This window comes from Sinohyriopsis cumingii, unplaced genomic scaffold (assembly GCF_028554795.1).
Source record: "Sinohyriopsis cumingii isolate HCF-2022 unplaced genomic scaffold, ASM2855479v2 utg001673l, whole genome shotgun sequence".
Taxonomy (NCBI): domain Eukaryota; kingdom Metazoa; phylum Mollusca; class Bivalvia; order Unionida; family Unionidae; genus Sinohyriopsis; species Sinohyriopsis cumingii.
The window spans coordinates 298,797-323,696 of record NW_028316034.1 but is presented as its reverse complement, the minus strand read 5'-3'; the positions used below and the strand labels follow the sequence as shown (position 1 = coordinate 323,696).

The window sequence follows — 24,900 nt, the reverse complement described above, 5'->3', positions numbered from 1 at the left end:
TCAACTGCTGAGATTGTGCCCTACGTGTGAACAAGTCATACGTACCAATAATACCAAGGCACACGTATGTTCAGGAAAGAAAAAATGTCACATTTGTCACCACATCGTGGACTTGGAACACCAATGTTACGTGCAAAAATACCAACCCCCACCAGAGAAAGAGGACGGTCACAAGAAGAAAGGCAATTTCATCTTTTTCGATTTCGAATGCATGCAAGAGACTGGCATTCACATTCCTAATTTCTGCGTGGCTCATCGAGCGTGCGAGAAGTGTATTCAAGAACCTATCTTCAGTCATTGCCCTCACTGCAGCAAGATTCCCGGAGGGCGTGAAAAAATCTTTCGGGGGCCGAACACGTTAACCGATTTTGCCCAATGGGTCTTAGACCCCGTCGACAAGACGTGGAGCCAAGAGGACATCGAACGTTACGGAGATTGTCATCGTCATGCCACGGTGATGGCTCACAATTTCTCCGGATACGATGGACAGTTTCTTTTGAGGTACTATACGGAACAAGGCATCGAGCGTCCTAAAGTGACTTTGAACGGAGCCAAAATCATTTTCATGCAAGTGGGACAAGTGCAGTTTAAAGATTCGATGAGTTACTTGGCCATGCCTTTGAGTCGAATGCCTAAAACGTTTGGAATGACAGAAATGGCTAAAGGGTACTTTCCACACTTTTTCAATACGGAAGCCAATCAACACGCCGTTCTGCCCCATTTACCTGAGGCTCACTATTACGACCCCGACAACATGCGTACCGAACAACGAGAAGCTTTCTACGCTTGGTACCAGGCTCACGCCTCGGACCCTTTCGACTTTCAGGAAGAAATGCTAAAGTATTGTCGTTCCGGCGTGGACATTTTACGGCGTTGCTGTGGAAAATTTCGAGAACTGTTCATGGAACACGGAGGGGTCGATCCTTTGAAAGAAGCTTGCACCATTGCCAAAGCGTGTTCCTTAGTGTACCGCCAACGATTCATGCCTGAAAACACCGTGGCTGTCATCAGTCCTCAAACGACCCACTATGTCAAACGTCAATACTCGGTCAAAGCCCTACGTTGGTTACATTACTTGTGCGACAAGGAAGACAAGTGGATTCAGCATGCCCGCAACGGAGGGGGCGAAAAGACCATCGGAACGTATTCGGTCGATGGCTGGGACTTAGAAAACCCCAAGATCGTGTACGAGTTTAACGGTTGCTTATTTCACGGATGTCCCGTCTGTTACCCTGACCGTGGCACCAAAAATCAGCTTTTGCAACGAACCATGGAAGACCTGTACCAGGACACTTGTCAGCGACGCTTGAAGTTAGAACAGCAAGGATACCAAGTGGTAGAAATGTGGGAACACGAATACGATCACCGTTTGAAAATCGATCCCGAGTTTAAACGCCTCGTGGAAAGTTACCAGTTCATGGACCCGCTGAACCCAAGGGATAGTTTGTACGGAGGAAGGACCAATGCTACCTGTTTGCTGTACCAAGCCGACGAAGAGAAAGGAGAAGAAATCAAATACTTGGACGTGTGTTCGCTGTATCCATACGTGTGCAAATATTGTCGCTTTCCTGTAGGGCACCCGCAATTGCTGACGGAACACATCGACCTGAAAAACATTAGACAATACGAAGGCTTGATGAAGTGCAAAGTTTTGCCTCCCACGAACCTATACCATCCCGTCTTACCTCACCATTGTCAAGGCAAACTGATGTTTCCCTTGTGCCGTACTTGTGCCGAAACGTGCAACCAAGACCAACCTTGCCATCACAGCCAGGAAGAACGGGCCTTGACGGGAACCTGGGTCAGCGTAGAATTGTTCAAAGCTCTGGACATGGGATACCAACTGTTAGAAGTGTACGAAATTTGCCACTTTCCCAAGACACAACAGTACCGCAAGGGTGATCCCAGTCAGAAAGGCATTTTCGTTGACTACGTGGATGCCTTTTTGAAACTGAAGCAAGAAGCCAGCGGCTATCCGTCCTGGTGTCACACTCCCGAAGACCAAATACAATTCAAAGAGAAATACCTGGAACAAGAAGGCATCACTTTAGACCACATCGAGAAAAACGAAGGCAGGCGATCGTTTGCCAAAGTGATGTTAAATTGCTTGTGGGGTAAAATGGCACAACGACCGTGTTTACCCAAGACGGAATATTTGACAGAACCTTCCCGCTACTTCCAGATGATTCACGACAAAACCAAATACATGAAACACGTGGACGTCGTTCGAGAGAATTTGATCTTGGTCAATTACGAAGAAGATCTGGACTTTGTACAAGACGACCCTTTTGGAAATGTCATCATTGCGGCTTACGTGACAGCCCATGCTCGCTTAAAATTGTACGAAGCTTTAGAACTGTTAGAAGAACGCGTCCTGTACTTTGACACGGACAGTTGCATTTACATCCATCACCCGATTCAACATCACCCTAACATCGAAGGAGACCGTTTAGGAGCCTGGACAGACGAGCATCCCGACGACAAGATTCTAAGTTTCGTCAGTGGCGGTCCCAAAAATTACGGCTACGAATACCGGGACAAACAAGGAGAAGTGCACACGTCGTGCAAAGTGAAAGGACTGACTCTGAATTATCGTACCAGTCGAGTGGTCAACTTTGGGGTATTGAAAGAAGCCTTGCAATCGGGAGAGGATGGAAACTTTAAAGTGACCACTCACCAACCGAACAAGATTGTACGTTTACCCACTCACCACATCGTCAGTCGACCTTTGGAAAAAGTTTATCAAATCGTGTACCAGAAGCGAGTGCGACTTCCCAATCATTTCACCTTACCGTATGGACACGTTGGTATAAAACATTGGTTGTAAGAGGATAGTCACCCACCAGAAAGATGACTTCGCCACTGCAAGAATCGAGTGAGAAACCCGATGAGAACTCCAAGTTCAAACCCTACCATTTTCCAGTCTTCTTACCTGACTATTGTGATTGTGCCCGTCGATTGGACACGTTTCAGAAATGGCCTACGGATAGGGAAGGATTACCTTCTTCGCATGTTTTAGCTAGAACAGGATTTGTCTACTTGGGACCTGAGTCAGGATTGGGATACGAGGTACAGTGTTTCGCTTGCGGACTGAAGTTACGAATGGATCTATGTATCTATAAAGATTCAGCTATTCTGGAACATACTCGATGGTCTCCGCACTGCCCTTACCTTTATATGGCCTTTCCACCCATCACACTACGGTACAATGTTGACGGTACCTTAGAGACGGTACCTTCCGAAACAAAACATAAAAAACGTAAAAAAGGAAAGATGTACAAGCTGGAGACTGCATTGCGACTAGTATAAAAAGGGGGCTATGGTCAAGATCGATAGTTCATTGTGACTACCAAGATCGAGCGAACAAGATGAATACTTTGAAAGAGACATCGTTCCAGTTTGGGGATTGTAAAAAAGTTGCATCTTCCTCTTGTGTGACTAATACTGGATGGATAAGACCCAGGCATTGCGACGGAAAATGTCCGGAAGGAAACTGCGATTGTCCATGTGGTTACCATTGTAATTGCGTAACGGAGTTTGCAGACGAGTGCGATTGTGAGCCTTGCGATGGGTACGATGCTGTACGTTGTGACCTGAGCGATGCCGTAAAGCATCATGGGAACTTTAGTGTCCCTACCCCTATCATGGAAAGGGATGCTGTGCGTATCAAACCTGTGGGATGCGAAACTGATGCCGCTCGTCCTCTTGGACATTTTACTGGGTTTCGTTTTAAAGGGGAATGTTCACCTTCACGTCTACCCCCCTACGGATGTCATCCAGCCCTGAGCAAACTCCTACCCATGTCATTCAACCCTCATCGAAACGAACCTGTGAAAGACGAATATTCGTTCCCTGTGCGTTTGTCGGAATACTGCGACTTTGAAAATCGTCTTCAATCGTTCAAAGGAAAATGGCCAAAGTATCTGGGAGGACCGACCCCCGAAGAATTAGCCAGAGCCGGATTTTTCTACTTGGGTGAAGGAGATAAAGTCAAGTGCTTCAGTTGCGGTGTGTCACTTCACCACTGGGAACCGCAAGATTCGGCCTACGTAGAACATGCTCGATGGTCACCGAATTGTCATTACTTACCCTTAGTGGGGCCGAGACATTGAAGTAACTTACCATGTCGTTGACGAAGAAGAAACCAGATTGGCTAGGAGTCAAATGTTGGACATCACCGAGACCAGTATTTAAACTTCATTTCAAAAACGATATTGAATCATTACCTAAAGAACTGCAAGAGAAGATTTACAAGGAAGTTTGGCAGGGGTTTGCCAGAGTGAAATCTCAATGGGTCACTGTAGAACTTTTGTGTCGAGAAATTCATAAGAGGAAAGTGAAAAAAGTCAACCAGTGTGTTAGATTTCTTTGGGTCAAGGTTGCATTCCTCCTATTATATCGCTTTAGACCGTTTACATCAAAAGAGTTAAGTGACATTCTTGGACGTTACCCTGAATGGCAGTGGTCAGAAATTACTCACTATGTGGATTACTTTTGTGAATTGTACAGACTGACCTATTCATGAATACTTTACAAGAGAACATTCGTGCTTTGCCTGTGGAATTGAGAGAAAGGATTTACCGAGAGCTGGTGAAAATACAAGTGAAACGTAAAGAACAATTGCATCCGTTACGTCACCAGATCTTTAACCACTGGTACCTGAATGGTATAAGAGAACTGATTCGTCAGAAATTGTTTCAATGGTCAGACCTTGTTCAAAACTTTGAGGTCGCTAATGATCGACATGTTCATGATTATGGTTACTTCGAGATTCACCTAGTGCAACGCATTGAGGAAGACAAGTTAAAGGATTACCAACATTTGTTACGTGGAATCTGCTTAGTGGAAGAGGAAACACCTAATCGAACTCTGACGTTTCGGTTACAGTATGCAAGATTTAGATTCCCTACTGGAGAACGAAGATCTCTGGCTAGAAAATACGTGTATTGCATCCGAAAAAAAGAGAATATAAAAACAGGCTGCCATGCCACGGTTTATGTCACATGTCATCCAACAGATTCCGTGGAAGGAACTCAATGACCATATTCAAACTGTGGATCATTACTATCGATTATTACAAGAACTGTATCCATTCAATTTGGGACGACAAGTGGTGTGTGTCTTAGTGACTTGTTTTCTGGGATTTCGTTTACCAGCCGATTCCTTGTGGACTCTTTACGATCAGTACTTATCACCCAAATGGCCTTAAATGGTCACGAAAAACTCCTTTTGCTCAAAGCCTTGCGGTTTCATCTGGATACTTCTCGACCTCAACAGGAAAAAAAGATTCGTCAACTTTTAGCTACCCAAGACGTGTATGACGATGTGTGTGTAGCTTGTAACTTACATCCCCATTGGACAGATCTCCGTGCCTGGAAAGAATGGGGTTTTGAGGCTTGGACCCAAGAAGTGGCCCAATATGCACGAGAGTTGTTCAAGGAAAAATGTTACTTTTCAACCCATGTTAGTGACGGTGCCAGAAGAACCCGTCACCCAGGACAGGACTGTCGTGGACAGACCTGAAAGACCCTTTCGGGAGGACACTTGTGTGACCTTACCCCCTACTATAGAACTGGTTAGAACATTACCCAAAACATGTTGTTGTACAGACACTTGTGTTTATTCCACGTTCATCGTTATCATGTGCCTTTTATCCTTGTACTTAAGCCTTTGGCTTTTATGTATTTTTGTCTTTCGTATTCATGTTTGAAACATTCAATAAACGTGTTCTGAAAAAGTATATAAACTCTTGTCTTGTTTGTTTTTCGTGTCACAAGTGACATTTCTCACACCATGGCTACCTCTGCTGTCTCTGCTCCCTCTTCCTCTACTGTCAAAGTCATCGACGAACACTTAGATCGTGCCAGTTGGGAGGCTTTGTATCTTCGCCATCCCTTTAACATGCTCATTGCTGGACCTAGCGGTTCAGGCAAAACCGAATTCGTCAAACGTTTGATCGAACATAAACATCATTTGATCGATCGACCCCCTCAACGAATCGTGTGGTGTTACAAAGAGTGGCAATCGGCGTACAGCCTCTTGCGAGAAAGTCAAGGCGATTCCATCGTGTTTGTGGAAGGCATTCCTAAAGAAGACGACGGCATCGTCTCTGACTCCCGTCAAACCCATTTGGTCATTTTCGACATGTTAGGAGAAGACGAAGAAGAAATTAAACTGTGGTTCACGCGCAAAGGGCATCACCGTAATGCCAGTGTCATTTACATCACCCAAAATTTGTTTCAACAAAGTAAAGCCCATCGCACCATCAGTCTCAATGCACATTACGTGGTCTTGTTTAAAAGCCCTCGAGATAAATCGCAAGTGCAAGTCTTAGCCAAACAGTTAGGAACGCCTTGGCTGACTCAGGCGTACGACGATGCCACTCAAACGCCACACGCCTATTTACTCGTCGATTTGAAACCTACCACTCCCGAGGATTTGCGATTTCGTACCCACTTGTTTCACCACTGGTGCCAAGACGGAGGGCCTGTCCTGTACACGTCTCCGTCCTCGACTTCATTTCACTCCCCATCAAAAAATCTATAAAAACCTCAGACCCTTTTTCGTCTGTCTCACTCTCAGTGCGAACATGACGTCCCTGCAGTCGCATCTTCCCGTCAAATTGATTCGTGCCTTGTATGGCATCAGTCGAGAAAAAGATCCACAAACACGAGCTCGTGTCTTAGAAGCTAGTCTCAAAGAAGTCTTACGATGGTTCACGGTGACGGCACGTCAATTACTCCAAGGAATCATTCAGATTCCTCATCAAACCAAACGCTTTTTCGATCGAAACAAAGTCGCTTTGGTCCAACTGGCCGATCCCCGCATCGACACTCAAACCAAAAAACAAATCATTTTGAAACCTGGAGGGAGCGGTACTCTAGGAGGGGTCATCATTCGCTCACTCTTAAGATGGGATCCTAATGCCCCCAAAGTTATCCCGAAGACAAAAGTCCAACGAAGCCCCAAGAAGAAAAAGAAAAAGACCAGGTCCCCAAAGAGAAGAACTTCTCCAGTGGCGGGACCTTCCTCTTACCAGACACCACCCCGGAAAAAGAAAAGAAGCCCCCAGAAAAAGAAACAGAGAAAAAGTCCTCAGAAAAAGAAAAGTCCACAGAAGAAAACTAGTCGCAAGAGAGGGACTGCGGCCAGGACGCAGCCTTACACTCGCAAACCACGACCTGCCACAGCGGTGACTGTGTCTCCGACAGCCTCACGTTTATCCACTTCTCCGTTGATGTCACCAGGAACTGAAGAGTACTTGGAGACGTTAATCACACCAAGAACTTCTCCGTTGATGACCCCCAAAAGAACTTCCCCAGTGGCAGGACCCTCCCATTCAGCGGCAGTGGCTGCTGCTCACAAAGTACCCTCTCCCAAAATCAAAGTCCATGAAAGATCGGGCATGTTACAAAGTTTACTGGATTTGTCCAAGCAAGAACTGACTCGATTTAGTCCGTTACGTACCCCTGCACGACGTGTCATGCCTGTCATGAAGTTGATACGCCGTAAAGACAATCAGTGGCGACGCGTTCCAGTATAAAAAAGGCCTGTGACCAAGTAGGGTATCAGTGTTTTTGGTGCTGAAGACTCAAAGATGTCACCCTCCAGAAAACCCCAAGGAAAGAAAAGGAAAGGACTGCCACCACGTTTAGCCAAACATGGGGACCTGTTATCTGTCCTGTCCAAAGCTTCTCCACCCCTACGAAAAAAACTCATTCAAACGGCCTCCAAAGAGGTCATCGATACCGTGTGCGAATGTTGTTTGAACGTTTTGAAAGGCACGATCCCTTTGTCCAAACACCAGAAACAATGCTTAGGCAAACATCGTCACGTTCTTCGCCAAATGGTTCAAAAGAAAATCCCCATTCGTCAAAAAAAGAAGATGTTAGTGCAACGTGGAGGCATTTTGCCTCTCTTGTTAGGCCCCATACTGAAAGGAGTCTTGGGAACCATGTTGGGAGGACTGGTGGGAGCAAGATAAAAAGGCCTTCGAAAGTCCCAAGATCTCAGAATCGACCCCTGACAACCCCATGGAAGGACGAAAACTAGCTTTAGTGCCTTACAAACGATGGATGGAATACCATCGGTGGCAAGAACAACGCACCCCGCATTTACCTCCCAATCCCAATTTGAGCGAGATGTCCCAGTTACAACACGAATTGCAGTCCTTGATGGATCGCCAAGATTTGTCCGAAACAGAAAAATCGCAAAAGTACGGTCAACTCTTGCAACGATTGCAACTCTTTCACCAGAAAGCTTTAGACGAAACAGCTCTACCCACTTTGAAAGATTTTAAGACCTTGATGAAAAGTTCAGCACCATCACCAGTACCAGTACCAGTACCAGTGGTCAAGACAGAAAAAGGAAAAGAAGAAGAAGAAGGGTTTCAAACTCCACCAGAAAAAGTACAGAAGTTAACAACACCACCTACCTCCAGAATTGGATGGATTAAAAAGATGATGGTCACCCCTTCTTCATCACAAGAGAAAAAGAAAGTGAAGACAGAAGTGAAACAAGAACCGATATCCCCCGCTCAGACATCCTCCTCCTCTTCGACACCTATTGCCGGTCGCACACGCAAAGCATTGCAATCCAAGAAAATACCCCAAGAGAAAAAGAGTAGCATCCTCCAAGAGTGGGTGCCTTATTAAGACACCAATCAACACAAAAAATGGAAAAAGTCTTAGCCAGCATTTACTACGATCCCTCCCATCCTGCAGGTTACGCAGGAGTTCAAAAATTGTATCGTGCTGCCAAAACGCGACTGAAAAGTCTCCGTTTACCTCAAGTGCAACGATGGTTACAAGAACAAGCTACCTACACTTTGCACAAACCCATTCGACGCAAGTTTGCCAGAAGTCGCACCCGAGTGGAAGGCATCGATCATCAATGGCAAGCCGATTTAGCCGATGTCTCTCATTTGGCCAGCTACAATCGCGGCTACAAATATTTGTTTTGTGTCATCGACGTCTTTTCCAAATTTGCCTGGGTCGTGCCCTTAACTTCCAAATCCAGCAGCGAGTTAGTGCGAGCCCTGCAACGGGTGTTGAAACAAAGCGGTCGTCACCCTCTTCGATGGCAAACGGACAAAGGCACCGAATTTCTGAACCAAGCTTTCCAAAAAGAATTAAAGAAACGTGACATTCATTTTTTTACCACCGAGAATCCCGAAACCAAAGCCAGCATCGTGGAACGTTTTCAACGCACTTTGAAAGAACGCATGTGGAAATATTTTACGCATCACCACACTCTGAAGTACATCGACATCTTACCGCACCTGGTGCAAGCGTACAACCAATCTTACCATCGAAGCATCGGACGTGCCCCGCAAGACGTGACTCCCGACAACGAAGTGCTGGTGTTCGAGCGTCTGTTCGGTACGTCCCCGACGAGGGCTGTCCCCAAGAAAAGTGGAGAGTTGACCGTAGGAGATTGGGTGCGCATTGGCAAAACCAAACGCACTTTCGACAAAGGTTACTTACCTAACTGGACGACCGAATTGTTTCGCGTCACTGGACAAGTGCATGGTCGTCATCCTGCCGTCTATAAATTGGAAGACATGAACGGAGAAGTACTCAAAGGAACGTTTTATTTGCCCGAGTTACAACGTGTCACCAAAAAAGAAGACGACGTGTACGACATCGAAAGCATTCTCGAACGCAGAACCCGTAAAGTGGGCAAACGACGTGTCAAAGAAGTCAAAGTACGTTGGAAAGGATATCCACCCAGTTTCGATTCTTGGATCGATGCATCGCAAGTCATCGACTATAAAAAGAAGAAGTGACCATCATGCCCTTTCACACAGCAGACGCAGCTACGTCGACCACTCCTTCTTCACCCAGTTCTTCTGTGCAAGATTTACAAAAACAACCCTTGTGGGTGTGGTGTGGAGAACGTGTGCCTAAAACGCAAATCGTCTTTTTCTGCCAAATCTTCGTGGTGTATTGTGTCATCGGGGCAGCCATCGCCAATTTGAGTTTGCAACAAGGAGACAAACAATTGTGGACCATTTTATTGAGCAGTTGCATCGGTTACCTGCTTCCTAATCCCTCCCTGAAATTCTCCTCGAACGGAAACCTTGTGTCCAGTGCCAGTGCCAGTCACCACTCCAGCCACAACCAGAACCCCCTTTTGGGCGGAGACACGCCTCTGACGTCCAGTAATATCCTCTCGGACAGCCACAGAACTCTGGAATTATGAGTCACCAAAACCAATTTTACTTAACCTTACCCAGTGACAGTTCCATGGAGGTGTTTCCCCACAACACGTTGTGCTGTTACACGGCCAAATTACCTCAAGCCATCCCATTAGATCACGAAGCCCATTGGGAAATGGCTTTAGTGGAAATGATTCACCCAACCCAAGTCCTCAATGTCCTTCCCAATCAAAATTTTTTTCATGTGGAAGTTCATGACGAGCCATTGCAACAGGAGTTGAATAAGGAAGTCATATATGACAATAAAACCTATAATGAGAAAACTCAAAAGTGGACCTACCACTTTTTCATTCCCCCAGGTTATTATTTTAGTGGTCAACATTTGGTCAACAAAATAACTGCCAAGTTTAATGGCGTGTTTGGGAAAGCTTTGGAGCAGCTCAACAACAAAAGTGTCACCATGGAGTACCACAAAGTAGCTCGTCGCTTCTTGATGAAATTTGAGCGGAGTAAAATCCTGTCCATTTTATTTTGTCCTGAATTGTATGACATGTTGGGCGGAGACATGAACATGAGAATGACCATACTGAAGAACAACGAATTACCCATCGTTTACGACAACGAGTCTTTTAACAAGTTATTTCGTACCCCAGTAGAACTGAACCAAGGACTGAATTTGATGTTCGTCTACTCCGATGTGGTGGAGTATAACGTGGTGGGACACACCTCCGTACCGTTACTGCGTGTCATTCCTTTCAAAGTGGATTCTGCCGCGAACGCTGACGAGGAAGGTGGAAACACTTACCACGTCCACCGCGAATTTGTCCATCCTCACTATTTACCTGTCAGCAAGTCGTATTTGGACACGGTCAACATTACTATAAAAGGAGATTTGGGACAAAATATTCCATTCACCAAAGGAAAAGTCACGGTGAAACTCCATTTTCGAAAACGGTTTTCTCACGACTCGTAAGTAAGTCATGTATCCAGTGTACCAAGGGGGTGCTCGACAGCGAGGACACGGTTTAGGAGACATGTTAAAATCGGCCTTTCGTTCGGTGGCCCCGGTGTTGAAACCGATGGTGACACGCGGATTGCACACCTTGAAAGATGCGGCACTGACGCAAGGCAAAGAATTTCTCCAAAATGTCATCATCGACAAACAAAACCCTAAAGAAGCCTTCATGAGGGCAGGCAAAAATGTCTTGCTGCAAACGGGCAAAGACATTTTGGGCCGACGAGACACACCTATAAATGCCCTGCACGCTACCAAGTCAGGCATTCAGCAAGGACAAGGCAGAAAGAGACGACGAAGAAAACACCCTTTCACCAGACTTCAAGCGAGAAAAGCCAAGAAAAGAAGAACCGTTCGAGACTTAGACGTTTTCGATTATTGAGACACAGAAAAAAATGATGCACCGAGAGTCATGTGCTTGTTCCAAGACGGAACTGGATATGTTTGCCATGCCCCCCACCATGATGACGATGCAAGAATCCCAGTGGGTGGAATTTCATCCCGTCTCCTCTTTGACGGATTCCGCTCCTATCGAGTTCGAAATCAAAGGACAGCCCGAAGATTACATCGATCTGAATAGCAGTTACCTGTATTTGAAAGTCAAAGTGATCAAAACTGACAACACCAATCCTGGAGCCAATGAGAGGGTAGCGCCCGTCAACAATTTCATGCATTCCTTGTTCAGCGAAGTGGACTTGTACTTGAATAACAAACTGGTCAGCAGCAGCATGGATACTTACCCGTATCGTGCCTACTTGGAAAATCTCTTGACGTACGGAAAAGAAGCCAAGAACACTCATCTGGATGCTTGCGTGGTATGGAAACCTGACACGGCCGGTGCAAACACGTTTAACGACACAGCCCTGACAGAAGATGACAATCCTCACAATGTGGGGTTTAACACACGTAGAACTAAAATTCTGCAAGGGCGAAGTTTAGAACTGATGGATCGTTTGCATTTGGACATGTGGTTACAAGAAAAGTATTTGCTGAACGGAGTGGATATCCGCCTGAGACTGAATCGCAGTAGTGCTGCTTTCCATTTGATGGCTAATGATGCCACTTACAAAACCATCATTCAAGAAGCCAGGCTCTACGTGCGTCGCGTAGAAGTGTTACCTAAAGTAGGTAACGACATCAGTCAGACGTTGAGCAGAACGACCGCCAAGTATCCGATACGACGCGTAGAAGTGAAAACGTTCACCATTCCTGTTGGACAGCGATCCATGATCGAAGATCATCTGTTCCAAGGGCAGTTACCCAAACGTTTGATCGTTGGTATCGTCAGGAATTCAGCTTTCAATGGACTTCACAACGAAAATCCTTTTGAGTTTCGACACTCTAGCGTGTCCAAAATCGAAGTCAGTCGCGACGGCAAGACCTTGTGTACCCGACCCTTTGAGCCTAACTTTGCCCAGAACAATTACTTGAGATCGTACTTGTCCCTATACGAAGCCACGGGACAGTTAGGGACCAACACCAGTCACGGGATTACGTACGACGATTATGCAGGAGGCTATGCTTTGTGGGCTTTCGATTTCACTCCAGACCAAGGCAGCGACGAGGGACATTTCCACCCTATAAAATCAGGCCAGATTCGTGTGGAAATTCAGTTTGCAAACCGAGACCCTGCTGATCCAACGTTGAACGTCATCCTGTATGCAGAATTCGATAATACGATAGAAATCAACAGTTTGAGAGAAGTCATTCTAGATTACTAGAAGTCATGGAAGACTGTTATCCCTCTTTACCTAGTGGAGAAACTTTGAACATGGAATGTGAGGAGACCCTGGAAAAAGAAGAAGTAATCATGATGAAGTCGAGATGGCCAGAACAAGAAGCCCATGACGGAATTGATCAAGAAAAATTGCTATGGATGTCAAAACGACCATCCCAGTCAAATTCAACACGACAAATGCCTGATGTTAAGTCAAGAAGAAAAATTGGACGAATATCTGGACGACGCTTGGAGTCTCATCTCGGACAAAGACGTGTTGCACCAGTGGTATAAAGACTTGCGTGAACATTCTTGTCCACCATTAACCACTCAAGAGATCCATCGTATCGAAGCTCTCCTGAATCAGAGTGAGGAAACAGAACGAATAACCGTTTATTCGTCAGACATTTTCAAGCAAAAAGTCAGGATCGAATTGACGACTTATTATTACCTGTGAAGAAGAAAAAAACATGGATACCTGGGAACTTTATTACCTTTTGAACCACAGTTCGTATACAGCTTCTTGGAATCCTGTCGTCTGTGCTAAAGATGAACTCCCTCATCGCAAACCTAAAGACCATCAAGCTTACGTGATCAACACGGACGACAGTCATCTCCCAGGAACCCACTGGGTAGCCGTCTACTTTCCTCAAGAAGGATGTGTGGAATATTTCGATTCGTACGGATTGCCCCCTTTGGAAGACGATATCATCGACTTTATGAGAAGAAATGCTCAGATCACCCGTTTCAATAATGTGAAATTACAAGGCACAGATTCCTTGGTGTGTGGACAGTATTGTGTGTATTTTCTGCATCATCGCAGCCTGGGCTATTCCTTAGAACATTTAGTGACTCATTTCGATCCTCGTTCTTCTGCTAGAAACGATGTGAAAGTAGATCAATGGTTTTGTGACCATTATGCTTATCTTTTGTCTCAAGCTAGGAAACGTAGTGTCCATCAATGGCCTAATGATTTCCAACAGTGGAAATCACGATTTCATTCACAACGTTGTCAGCCCTGTTTGAAGTAGTTAGTATTTGAAGAAAATAATGTTTGTGTTTTGAAGAAAATTGTTTGATGTTATAGTGTTGGATTATTGTTAAAAATGTTACAGTTGTTGTTTAGTGTTAAGTGATTTTTGAATAAAAAATGTTGTGTTATGAAAAAATGCCTTTGTGGTTTGTTTAGCTATAAGAATGTTGGATTGATGCTCTTTTTTTCTTACTATCCCTCTCATGACACTCACTAAACGTTGCGGCTCGAAAACCGTGTGGGGGATGTTTTCCTTCACGTCTTTGACTTTAAGAACCGGGTTATTTCCAGTCCAACCATCCATTGTCGACTCATCCTCCTAAGAAGATGTGCTCCAAACTAGCTAAGCTCAACGAAGCCTACGTGAATTTGCCAATGTGTGTAGGTAGAGTAGTGTGAAAATAAACACTAACTCTTGCTTTAAAAAATGTGAGGGTTTGTGTTGGTGTGTTGGTTTTTGTAAGAGCTAAAGAAAGTTGGTGTGGATAGTAGATTAAAATGATGTTTTTTGGTGTTTGAGGTGTATATTTGGAGTTAGATTGAATTGCTTTGCGTATGTGGATAGTCTATTGAAGTGATTTATAAAAATTTTAAAATAGTGATGGGTAGCATAAAAAGTGAGTGAGTGTTTCTTTTAGGTCCGCGCGTTGTTGTTGTTTTTTTTGTGGTCATGATCTAGGTAAGATGAATTTTATGTTATTAGGGGGATGTTTTCCTTCACGTCCGCGCTTTCAGTATAAATTGAAACTCGTTCGGCAGTCCAGCTACCCTTGTTGATTGATCAACACCAAAAAATGAACACGAGACTTGAGAAACTGTTGGAGCTTCATGTGCATCTGGAATATGCCAGGCGCATATTAAATGAACTGGCCGCGGAAGCCATTGTCGAGGAGGGAAGGATAAGAGAGGAGGAAAGAAGAAACAAAGAAGAGGAGGAGAGAAGGTATAAAGAAGAAGAAGAAGAAAGAAGATATAAAGAGGAAAGAAGAAACAAAGAAGAGGAGGAGGAGGAAAAGGAGAGAAGAAATTTCAAAATCCCAGAGAGCGAAAATTGGGATTCTGAAGCGACATATCCTGCCTCTGCTCTCTCCCCCCAAAAGGTAAAAAGTAACTGGGGGATAAGATGTGTATGTGGCGCCAGGCCTGGAAGGTGCCACCATTAACCAGGTGTCCATGAAGTTCCAAACAAAACAGCCCTTTTCAGGGCTACCCAATACTCTAGAAAAGAAATAACGATCAATTTGCCAATGTGTGTAAGTAGAGTAGTGTGAAAATAAACACTAACTCTTTATTAATAGTGTAAGTGTATGTGTTTGTGTGTTTGTGTTTGTGTTTGTAACTAATAAAGTAAGTTAGTGTGAATAGTAGATTATGGGTTTCTTTATTGTTTCTTAGCGTAAGTGGAGAGTATAGTTTGGGTTATATTATATGAAATGAGAAAAGTGGGGATGTTTTCCTTCACGTCCGCGCGTTGTTGGGTCATGATCTAGGTAAGATCAATTTTATGTTTTTTAGGGGGATGTTTTCCATCACGTCCGCGCTTTCACTATAAGAACCCCCAGTGTTGGTTGTTCAAACCATTCTGCAAAGAATAAAAAGAAGATGGCGTCAAACCAAATCGACAAAATACAAACCTTGCAAGACGTTTTAGACAACTTAGGAATAATGGAACAGATGCTATTAAGACTGGTTGAAGACCATTATTCCTATAGTCCCCATCGTGTGAAGATGGAAATTAATAACTTAAGGAAAGCAAAGGACAAGATTAGTGGTGTCATGAAAGAGATCAAGGAGGAGAAGGAGGATGAAGAGGAAAGAATAAGAATACGCAATTGGAACGAAAAAATTGAAAAAGAAGAAGAAAATGAAAAGAGGAAGAAAGAAGAGGAGGAAGAGAAGAAGAAAGAAGAGGAGGAGAAGAAAAAAAAGAAAGAGAAGAAGAGTGTAGGAGATAAAATAAGAACTTGGTGGAGGAAAAGAAGAAATTAGAAGAAGAAGAAAACCCAAAGGCCCTTTTCAGGGCCAGCCATATTTCTCGAAAAGAGATAGCTTTTCCATTGCCTACCCCTTTTTTTTATTTTATTTTTTAAAAAAAATCCCATGTTCAATTTCCCTTGACGCTATACAGTCCCACCCTGTTTAAATTCCTTTGACGCTATACAGTCCCAATTCCCATGTTCAATTCCTCTTGAGGCTATATCGTCCCACGATTTTTCTCTATGTTAAATTCCCATTGAGGCTATATGTTCCCACGATTTTTCTCCATGATAAATTTCCATTGAAGCTATATGTTCCCAGGGGTGTTTTTAATGCTAATTCCCATTGAGGCTATAATATCCCCCTTCACTACTCTCGCCACACAGGTTTGTAACGTATACATCGGCGTTTTTATTTCTGTAATTGAAAGCGTTTGATATCAGAAATATACCTCGTGTGATGAAAACATATAATCTAGAGTATTTATTTCTCTAATGGAAAAAGTTTGATATAAAAATATTTGTAGTGTGATGACAACATTCACTGTATGGTCAGTCTCTCTCTCACTTTGTATAACAAAAAAGAAAAGATAGAACCTCTTCGTTACACTCACAGCGTTCATTTCGCTCATCTTTTCCTCGTTTTATGGCGGGGGGCAGGAAGGGGGGGGGGGGGCTCGCACAAATTGGGCTGGTGGCCTTATGACGATCGACCTGTTCTTTGTACATACAGCCTGACGTACCTCCGCCAAAGTCTTACCAAATCTGGTAAGTATTTCTACAGTTGTTTCCGAGTCTCTTTCATAAAGTCAAAGTTACTAAACTCACATGGGAAATAAACGCCCATGTTCCGATCTGATACTTGAAGAAAGTAATTGGTCTGCTCATTTGTCCAGAAACAGACTAAACTTTTGTTAGACTTATATTATGCAATCATATTTAACGTTATCATCAAGTTCGTTACATTCTAATCTTAATAAAACATCATTTGCTGGGACGCTTTAAATAAATATCATGTTTGTATAGCAGTCAACAACACAGAAATGTTTAATGTATCATGTCTTTTTTGTAATATGAAATAGGTTAACCATGATAGAAAGCACACCCACGGTAGTGTGGTTTGAGTGACGATGTGTCCTGCCACCCGGAGGTTGTAGGGTCATTACTGTGGTATGTCTACTGATTGGACGCCGATTGCCAGATGGCACAAAGACTCCGAAATATCTGCGTTCATTAGATAGAGAAAATCAAAGAGAATTGTGTACAATGCTTGTGAAGTTTCTCAGAAGGAATCTTTATACTCAACACACGTCCATATACACAATATATGTGCAGCAAAGTTTCACATGTATACTAAAATAGTCCAAATATCATTACTTTGAAATTTTGCTTTAGTTTTAAAAAAAACACTAAAAACATTACAAATATGGTACACCTGGTGGTGTGGAAGTGACGTATTACGCTGTACAATATATGGAAAATGAAATCTCATCCCGTACAGTTCTCATTTGGCTGCAGTATTTTTTTGTGGTTGAGCAAAAAATGGTTATAGACTAGTAGCATCTATTTATTCACACTAATTTTTGATGAAGCAAACAGGAATCTCTCAATGAGGTGATTACATTTTTAAACACTTTATTATTCTAATGATCATAACTCGCATTTTGACTTTGATTGTTATAGCACATGCAGATAGACGGAGTTTTGGGTTTATATTGGCAATGTAAAATTGATTCACACAAAGTTTTAAGAGGAGGTGGGTCATGCCAAAGAATCTTATTTCTTGTTACTAATATATATATATATATATATATAATTGCATGATATCCCGTAACAGTTTCATCATTATTTAATCGCTGCATACATATTTTATTAATTGAAAGTATTTCGATTCTGGTGTAATACCTTACTTATGGCTTGGTATATTGTAAAAGTGTAATTTTTTACTCCTACAACAAAATCTTTACCAGGATGAGTTCCATTCGCCATTGTTAATTAATATTCGCCTGACTATTTAATGTTTAATCTCGTCCTTAGTTTAAGTAAAGCGTCACCTCGACACAAAGGTAAATTTTAAAGCGCCACCTCGACACAAAGGTAAATTTTTTGAGAGCATCCAGGGCTTGCATTACGCCCTATCAAATGACATTACATGTATATTTTATGTTATTTAAAGTTATGTCATATATTAGGATAGAGACAAATATACAGATAGACAGGGCGGAGAAAGCGAAAATATCTTCTTAAAATGAATATAGTATATTTCTTGGAACCACGGGTAAAACGTCTTTGATCTTCATACATGCAGGAACATTATATACTTTTTTTGTGTTGCAATAACAACTATAGAAGTTAATGATCAAGAATCAACACAGCTTATTCAATCAAATGCGTGATTTATATAATTGGAGCAAAGATTTAATGGAGAAAGACCAACGCAAATCTTCTTCTCAAAAGGGTGACGTAATAGTCTCTTCAGAATCAGCCATTCCCAAAATAGATCTGACATAAAGAGGCCAACTTTATTGTGGCAATAACTCGTGCACGATAAGACTCTTTACGTTACGTAAAGTTATTGTTTGCCATCGCCTTAACAGGATTATATATATATATATATATATATATATATATATATATATATATATATATATATATATATATATATATATATATATATATATATTAGCCGGACAAGGAGAGAGGTTATGGACAGACAGCAGATATATATGTAGATCGATGGATAGTTATATAATATATGTACATCTAAAAGACATTAGATCAAAGAACTATTTCACATGTTGATACAAACAAGCGCAAACTTATGGAAATTAGAAAAAGAGTGAATGGAAAGCTACTAGATATAAATATCCATATAAAGTTCAAGTACAGTCTAAAGAATAGTCAACGCTATATACCGTTGGTCTACACAAAATATGTCCCACAATGAGTCACATTTAAACATAAATGGAATAGGTGGCTTTGCATAATTTAAACGCCTCATGCAGATAACCATAGGTTTCCGATAGCGCAATGGATTACCATGATGAGTAACATCATAAGTATAGGCGTATAACATTTCTGGACGTTGCAAGGCCTTCTGTCATTGATCAGGGATCGTCCTGGGCTTCGCCAATGTCGCAAATTGCGATTTTTTTTTCCTTATTGGCGACAAAAATATCCCATCTGGCGATTTTTTTGGCGACAGACTTTTTGCTTATTTAATTTGTACATACAATCATGGATTTGGACTGAATAAATTTAAAACCAGAACGAAAGGAAGCCACAAACTTGACTAAGCAATGCTTTGGAATCAATCTGTTACACAAATGATCCTTTGTTCTTATTGACAACCCCATCTTTACAGTGCATTGTTACATCATAATCTGCTTATGCTGACATCTGGGCTGAGTACTGTATGCTGTGATACAGTCAATCATGCTACCGCACTATACCTACAACTGACCGACTTCTGAAGACGCGAATAAAACAGATACAATTAATTGAATGGCTAATCCTTCTTATTTTTTTTTTTTTTTACATATACCAATACAATAGTTTTGTTGAACCTTCATAGAAAACTGATAACCTTTGAAGTACCGACTACTGCTTATAAATACAAAGCAAATGGAAAAAATCTCAATCACAATTATATCTGTCGCCAGTGCAGCATTTTACTCATTGATCTTTTCCTTTTGCCATCAATCCCGTGTTACGGAGACTTAAACTCCGCAACAAAAATAGCAACAAAAAAAAAACAGTTTTGCATAATTAATAATAATTATTTATTTCTCAAAATACAGGAGTGAAAGAATACCTAAATAGGGTGTGAATTTATGCTTATATATACGGTCCAATATTGCCAGGTGTTGACTCATGTAAGTGTCATTCGTGGGAATGGAGATCCTATTTTGTTTGTCGAGAAAATTTATACAGCATTCAGTGATCATTCTTGGGATTTAGGAAGCAATTCACTACAAGCTTTGTGAAGTTAGCCATAAGGGTGTGGGGGGCGGGCTGCTGAGAGACTATTGGTGTCACCTGTCAGCACTGTAGACTGTGAATGTGGATTCAGTAAGATGAACCTCATAAAAACTGACATCAGAAATAAACTCTGCATCTCATCTCTCGAGAATTTAATGAGAATCAGCATGTACAGATGTGAAAAATTAGACTTTGAAACTGCGTTCAACAAGTGGGCAGCCCTAAAATTGCGACGGATCTTCATGTAACACTTTGTAACATTTTGTTAATGCTTGTTGTAATTAGAGTATTAACTAACCCATCTTTTGTAATTTTCATTGCCTGTTACATTAATAGACTAAATTAACACTTGAAAAAATGTACACTACTTGTTCTGGCGACACTTTTTGAAAATTGGCGACAAAATATTGAGGTTGGCAATTTTTTTGGCGACAGCTTTTTAAAAGCCAGGACCATCCCTGATTGATATATTAGCAATATGTACTTGGATTTAGAATGCCTATGAACATGATAAATTGTGATATATAATTATATATGGGCTAATCAGAGCCGAGAAGGGGTGGGTGGGTGGGTAACCGGAGATATATCCCCGGGGCCCAGGTAAGTAAAGGGGCCCGGGCCGAACAACACTTTTTAATTTTATAAAAGAAACATTTTGTTTGAACAAGAACTAGGAGAAGCTTGGGTGTGTCTTACTCCAGGGCACGTGATTGCTCTCTACATCCTTGTGGCTAATACCATACACGCTAATAAAGTTATTTGCTAGCGACCTGACCGGGCAGGGTATACACTCAGGTGGGGCCATATATTTGCGTTTTAACTAACAGCTAATGAACTTTAAGTTTCAACATTCATACCCTGATGTTGCCTTGTTAACCGTATAAAGTTTTAGTTCCACTGGTAAAATGAATTCTATGAAAGTGTAAATTGAATGTTAGCGTGTACCAGGTGTCCTTTGCGTTTATCTTTGCTATCGATAACCATGTACATGGTGACAAATTCATAGAAACTGAAATGAATCATGGTCGATTTAAGCATTTACCAATCGATACAAGTTACACAGTGGTGTTGTACTAACAAAGGACGAATCTGGTGACACGTATATTAAGCATGTTACCAGGTAAAACATTCCATGGGAATTCTGGAATCCAAAAAATAGCTAGGATCTCGACAAGGTTTCGTATGAAATTCTTAGTTTAAGGCTGTATGTCACGGTTCATACTACAATCTACGTACATGTATGTTGGTTACAAAAAACTAATTTTATTGATAAATCCAATTTTCTTACTTTCTAAGTTGTTGACATGCTTGAATGTATTCATGCTAAACAATATTGATAAGGAATAACCAGCTTCTAAATAAAGTGTAAAAAACCGAAAGTTGTATGGGCTAAAACGTGGAAATATATTTTTGGGATTTAAAAATTCTGTTTATATCGGTAGTAGCCATTTTTGTTTGGTATTTTAATTCTATTTTTAAAGTTGGACCCATTGAAACTAACAAGAACTGCTGCCCCCCCCCCCCTCCCCACAGTAGCGATAGTATGGGGTGGAAAGAGTTAAAAGGAATGGGGTGGGGGCGTTTATCGGGGAAGTGGGGGCTTAAAGGCTAATGAACTGCTTGTGACATTAAAAAATGCGTAGAAAATTAGAAATATAAGTATTTATGCATCTAAATCAGATGCATTACATAAAATATCTGTTCGCGTGAACTCAATATAATTAAATTGTCCTTTCTCGCACAAGGTTCTGTGTCAGTGAGATGGCATTCATGTGACTTTTCACCTGATGTCATCTGCAGCCAATTTCTTAGGTTAATGGCAGATTTTAATATTGGTTTTATATGGCAGATGACATATAAAATATAAATTATTTGAATCTCAAAAGTGTTCAGAGAAATAAAAGTATTGACGACTAGGAGAGAGAGACATATACATAGACAGAGAGAGAAACAGACAGAGAGACAGACATAGAGAGAGAGAGAGTGAGGGAGGGATGGAGGGAGGGAGAGGAGAAATCAAGTATCTTTGATAAATAATAAAGTAAATTTTGTTTCACGTTTTTATCTCTACAGAATGTCTTGATTAATAATATATTATTTCCTTTCAACAGAAACTAAATTTCTAACCTTTATACAATGCTATGTATATTTTCAAAGTATCATGGCTCTCTGATGATAGTGCTGAATATGTTTTCAAAGTGTAATGACTTGTTGACTGCAGTGCTATCTATGTTTTGAAAGTGTAATGACTCATTGACTGCAGTGCTATCTATGTGTTAAAAGAGTAATGACTCGTTTTCTGCAGTGATATCGATGATTACAATGTATAAATAATTCGTTGACTGCAACACTATGTGTTCAAAGTTGGCTGGTTGACTGCCGAGCTTCAATATTTTCAAATTATAATGATTCGTTATCTGCAGTGTTATATATGCTTTCCAAGTATAATGCCCCTCTCGTTTTAGTACAATCCGTTTTCAAGGCGTAATGACTCACTGACTGTATTGCTATGTTTTCAAATAGTAGTGAGTCGCTGACTGCAGTGCTATGTTTTCAGTGTTATGACTATGTTACTATAGTTGTGGTGCGACGGGATGTTGTATGTGTGTTATGGTTATGATGGGGTTCTCCCAATATTCTATTTAAATTATTATAGAAGTCCCACCCAGGCTCGGTTTTGGTTGGAAATTAAATTAGTGAAACATAGATGTAAATCTCCGAGCCCCCAGTCAGCAATGCCGACGGTTAAATGATTGAATAGACAAAAAAGTTTTTGGAGTTTGCAGTTTGGCAGGTGAACAACAATATCACTCGATGATTGATATAAAACGATTCCTAGTTTGGGTTATAAATGTAAACGTCCTGTGTGTACGGGCCTGTTCACCCCTTTCCCTCCCCTATTTGTTTCACCCTTATAATTTAAGCAATTGCTGCATTTATTCTCTACATTATTTGTTTCCTCGCACGTTTTATTAAGCAAGTCTCCACACCGAGGAAATGTTAACATCTTCCATGTAAAATTAGTACAAAAAGTTCTTTCTTTAGCTGATATATTATGAATATAACAACCATTACTTCACCGGAAATTTAGTTTAATTGCAGATAAAGAAAATTGAACCGTGCACGAATTTCCTCCTAGTAAAATCCGAATAATTATTATTTGTTTTTAACACGGATAACAAATTATTATTGTTCTTTAAAGTTCTGAAAACAAGAGAAACTATAGGAAATCCCAAACTCTTTATTGCAAGTGTCTTAATTTGAAATAGTAATCTTCTGTACCCTCTGGTATCCCAAACCCAAATTCGGGACAGTGGTCTACTGTTTTTACTTGAAAACGTTTACATGTATTGCGCATCTTACCGCTATGACTGTATATAATAAAGTTTGATTTTAAATGGTTGCGAAACTTCACTGTCATCTTTTTAATTTTTGTTTTGACGTGGACACCAAATGTATCAATGCTGGTCAGTTTCCACTCAGTCATATAGATGTAAGAGTTAACCGACAGACGTACGAAGGGACAAACTAACGGACAGTATTGTAATGTCCCCGACTCTAAGGCTCGACGAAAATAACAGTATTGTAGTAAATTTAGAGTATGTGCACGTGGTTGTAGTGCCCCGTTTTAAGCAATTCTTAGATTTGTGTGATTACTTGTTTGATTATTGGAATTTGGCGCCATGGAAATATTCCTGGCCCGAACTAATGAGCTAATCAATAGGAGCAAACGTCACGGAGTGAAGTGTTAGTGTGTTTCCATGATGTCCTGGTTCACTAGTAGTGAATTCCGACCAGAACCGAATGACTGTCCCTGTAGTAAAATAGTACATATTAAAATCTAGTGGTATACATTGGTAGCGTGACTGCAAGGACAGCACTTACGGTATTAAACCGGTAAATTACACAAGGGCATAAATAAAAAAGGACTTGGCAGAGACCGTTTATGTCGCCATGCGGGCGAATATGGTGCAGTTATATCGGCGAAATGTGCCTGGAAAGCATACATTGACTGGCCTAAGGTGGCGGAGTTAAAATAGTTCCCATTGTTAGGGAGTACTCGTATATGTTCTAAGGCGTGAACGGTTGGTGGTACGGAAACATAATGAAGCCAAAACACGCAGATGTACGGTTGATGGAGAGTTGACAGTTTGGTTTATCTGTGGTCTTGCATTAATTAGAGGAAAATTTAGGTATAGAATGGACACGTCGGGCTTTCTGATTTACAACTGAGGTTGTATGGAAGTCTTTGGAAAGTCGGGGAAACTTATGACTTCTAGCGAGAATCGCGCCAGGGTTTGACAACCGCTCGGTCAAGTAAATACCCGTGTGCGTATAACAGTATATATGCAATCAATGACTAAGAAAATTTGAACAGTTTCATATGCAGAATTCTCAGTAGTGTTATATTGGGTATTCCTAATTATCTAAGTATGTTCATTTTCATTGTATTGTATGTTGTCTTTGTTTCCGTCCGTTAATGTATGGGTTGAGATTAACGTACATTTAGCTCATAAAGTTGAAATGGAGTGTCATATATCATGCTAGGACATGTCTGTCTGCCCGTCTCTCTTCAAAATATATTCATCTACTGCATGTAATGTGACACATTTGCAACATTGAACTTTACGGATTCATACGAAATCACTATTTCATCAACACAGTCTTCGTATAATTGATAACAGCGTTTATTTAGTGTTCTCTTTTCTGAGCAGCTGTCATTAAAACAACAAGTGAAGAGTAAAGCCATTATATGATACAAGGATACAACATCGATCCTTTCAGTTTGCATTTTTCCTTGGAATTTCAAGTTCCTTGTATATACACACATTTTGTGTTTATCTATATTTCTCATATTAAAATTAATTATCCGTCATTCTGTCTGTCTGTCTGTCTCTCTCTCTCTCAAACTTCCGGTGGCCTAGTGATTAGAGCCTCCGCCCAAAATGCGTGAGGTCGTGGGTTCGATTCCTTGCCGAGTCATGCCAAAGACTTTAAAAAATGGTACTAACAGCTGCC

The 24,900-nt window shown here is 41.4% G+C and overlaps 1 protein-coding gene across 2 annotated transcripts in view; it reads right to left on the bottom strand.

Moving 5' to 3' along the window:
• Window positions 1-24,900, bottom strand: part of LOC149771764 (furin-like protease kpc-1) — a 109,224-nt gene that overhangs the window by 83,579 nt on the left and 745 nt on the right. The gene's annotated exons all lie outside the window — the stretch shown is intronic.